Consider the following 3,631-nt stretch of genomic DNA (forward strand, 5'->3'; position numbering starts at 1 on the left):
CGGTACGAAAGGACACGAGAGACCACGGTGGCGGCAGCAGAAGCAGACGTGAGGATCCACCGCGTATCCCGGGAACTGGAGCCATGTGAGGACGTGGAAAGGAGGGACCGTCCCCGTGAGTGCGAAGAACCAGAGGATGAGAGGAGGATTTGCCGGGAACGAGAGAGGGAAGAGCCCGTGCGGGAGAGGAGGATCGATCGCCAACGGGAGCTGGAGCTGGAGGTCTCTGAGCGCCGCAGCCGCCAGACGCGTGAAAGGGAAGAGCGAGGAGCCAAGACCAACCAGAGAGAGACATGCGAGAGACGTGACTGTCAAACACGCGAGCCCGAAGACGATGGAAGGAGACAGCGTGACGCAGTGCGGTACGAAAGGACACGAGAGACCACGGTGGCGGCAGCAGAAGCAGACGTGAGGATCCACCGCGTATCCCGGGAACTGGAGCCATGTGAGGACGTGGAAAGGAGGGACCGTCCCCGTGAGTGCGAAGAACCAGAGGATGAGAGGAGGATTTGCCGGGAACGAGAGAGGGAAGAGCCCGTGCGGGAGAGGAGGATCGATCGCCAACGGGAGCTGGAGCTGGAGGTCTCTGAGCGCCGCAGCCGCCAGACGCGTGAAAGGGAAGAGCGAGGAGCCAAGACCAACCAGAGAGAGACATGCGAGAGACGTGACTGTCAAACATGCGAGCCCGAAGACGATGGAAGGAGACAGCGTGACGCAGTGCGGTACGAAAGGACACGAGAGACCACGGTGGCGGCAGCAGAAGCAGACGTGAGGATCCACCGCGTATCCCGGGAACTGGAGCCATGTGAGGACGTGGAAAGGAGGGACCGTCCCCGTGAGTGCGAAGAACCAGAGGATGAGAGGAGGATTTGCCGGGAACGAGAGAGGGAAGAGCCCGTGCGGGAGAGGAGGATCGATCGCCAACGGGAGCTGGAGCTGGAGGTCTATGAGCGCCGCAGCCGCCAGACGCGTGAAAGGGAAGAGCGAGGAGCCAAGACCAACCAGAGAGAGACATGCGAGAGACGTGACTGTCAAACATGCGAGCCCGAAGATGATGGAAGGAGACAGCGTGACGCAGTGCGGTACGAAAGGACACGAGAGACCACGGTGGCAGCAGCAGAAGCAGACGTGAGGATCCACCGCGTATCCCGGGAACTGGAGCCATGTGAGGACGTGGAAAGGAGGGACCGTCCCCGTGAGTGCGAAGAACCAGAGGATGAGAGGAGGATTTGCCGGGAACGAGAGAGGGAAGAGCCCGTGCGGGAGAGGAGGATCGATCGCCAACGGGAGCTGGAGCTGGAGGTCTCTGAGCGCCGCAGCCGCCAGACGCGTGAAAGGGAAGAGCGATGTGCCACGACCAACCAGAGAGAGACACGTGAGAGACGTGACTGTCAAACACGCGAGCCCGAAGACGATGGAAGGAGACAGCGTGACGCAGTGCGGTACGAAAGGACACGAGAGACCACGGTGGCGGCAGCCGAAGCAGACGTGAGGATCCACCGCGTATCCCGGGAACTGGAGCCATGTGAGGACGTGGAAAGGAGGGACTGTCCCCGTGAGTGCGAAGAACCAGAGGATGAGAGGAGGATTTGCCGGGAACGAGAGAGGGAAGAGCCCGTGCGGGAGAGGAGGATCGATCGCCAACGGGAGCTGGAGCTGGAGGTCTCTGAGCGCCGCAGCCGCCAGACGCGTGAAAGGGAAGAGCGATGTGCCACGACCAACCAGAGAGAGACACGCGAGAGACGTGACTGTCAAACACGCGAGCCCGAAGACGATGGAAGGAGACAGCGTGACGCAGTGCGGTACGAAAGGACACGAGAGACCACGGTGGCGGCAGCAGAAGCAGACGTGAGGATCCACCGCGTATCCCGGGAACTGGAGCCATGTGAGGACGTGGAAAGGAGGGACCGTCCCCGTGAGTGCGAAGAACCAGAGGATGAGAGGAGGATTTGCCGGGAACGAGAGAGGGAAGAGCCCGTGCAGGAGAGGAGGATCGATCGCCAACGGGAGCTGGAGCTGGAGGTCTCTGAGCGCCGCAGCCGCCAGACGCGTGAAAGGGAAGAGCGATGTGCCACGACCAACCAGAGAGAGACACGTGAGAGACGTGACTGTCAAACACGCGAGCCCGAAGACGATGGAAGGAGACAGCGTGACGCAGTGCGGTACGAAAGGACACGAGAGACCACGGTGGTGGCAGCAGAAGCAGACGTGAGGATCCACCGCGTATCCCGGGAACTGGAGCCATGTGAGGACGTGGAAAGGAGGGACCGTCCCCGTGAGTGCGAAGAACCAGAGGATGAGAGGAGGATTTGCCGGGAACGAGAGAGGGAAGAGCCCGTGCGGGAGAGGAGGATCGATCGCCAACGGGAGCTGGAGCTGGAGGTCTATGAGCGCCGCAGCCGCCAGACGCGTGAAAGGGAAGAGCGATGTGCCACGACCAACCAGAGAGAGACACGTGAGAGACGTGACTGTCAAACACGCGAGCCCGAAGACGATGGAAGGAGACAGCGTGACGCAGTGCGGTACGAAAGGACACGAGAGACCACGGTGGCGGCAGCAGAAGCAGACGTGAGGATCCACCGCGTATCCCGGGAACTGGAGCCATGTGAGGACGTGGAAAGGAGGGACCGTCCCCGTGAGTGCGAAGAACCAGAGGATGAGAGGAGGATTTGCCGGGAACGAGAGAGGGAAGAGCCCGTGCGGGAGAGGAGGATCGATCGCCAACGGGAGCTGGAGCTGGAGGTCTATGAGCGCCGCAGCCGCCAGACGCGTGAAAGGGAAGAGCGATGTGCCACGACCAACCAGAGAGAGACACGCGAGAGACGTGACTGTCAAACACGCGAGCCCGAAGACGATGGAAGGAGACAGCGTGACGCAGTGCGGTACGAAAGGACACGAGAGACCACGGTGGCGGCAGCAGAAGCAGACGTGAGGATCCACCGCGTATCCCGGGAACTGGAGCCATGTGAGGACGTGGAAAGGAGGGACTGTCCCCGTGAGTGCGAAGAACCAGAGGATGAGAGGAGGATTTGCCGGGAACGAGAGAGGGAAGAGCCCGTGCGGGAGAGGAGGATCGATCGCCAACGGGAGCTGGAGCTGGAGGTCTCTGAGCGCCGCAGCCGCCAGACGCGTGAAAGGGAAGAGCGATGTGCCACGACCAACCAGAGAGAGACACGCGAGAGACGTGACTGTCAAACACGCGAGCCCGAAGACGATGGAAGGAGACAGCGTGACGCAGTGCGGTACGAAAGGACACGAGAGACCACGGTGGCGGCAGCAGAAGCAGACGTGAGGATCCACCGCGTATCCCGGGAACTGGAGCCATGTGAGGACGTGGAAAGGAGGGACCGTCCCCGTGAGTGCGAAGAACCAGAGGATGAGAGGAGGATTTGCCGGGAACGAGAGAGGGAAGAGCCCGTGCGGGAGAGGAGGATCGATCGCCAACGGGAGCTGGAGCTGGAGGTCTCTGAGCGCCGCAGCCGCCAGACGCGTGAAAGGGAAGAGCGATGTGCCACGACCAACCAGAGAGAGACACGTGAGAGACGTGACTGTCAAACATGCGAGCCCGAAGACGATGGAAGGAGACAGCGTGACGCAGTGCGGTACGAAAGGACACGAGAGACCACGGTGG

Source organism: Gavia stellata, chromosome 33 (assembly GCF_030936135.1).
Source record: "Gavia stellata isolate bGavSte3 chromosome 33, bGavSte3.hap2, whole genome shotgun sequence".
NCBI classification, from domain to species: Eukaryota; Metazoa; Chordata; class Aves; order Gaviiformes; family Gaviidae; genus Gavia; species Gavia stellata.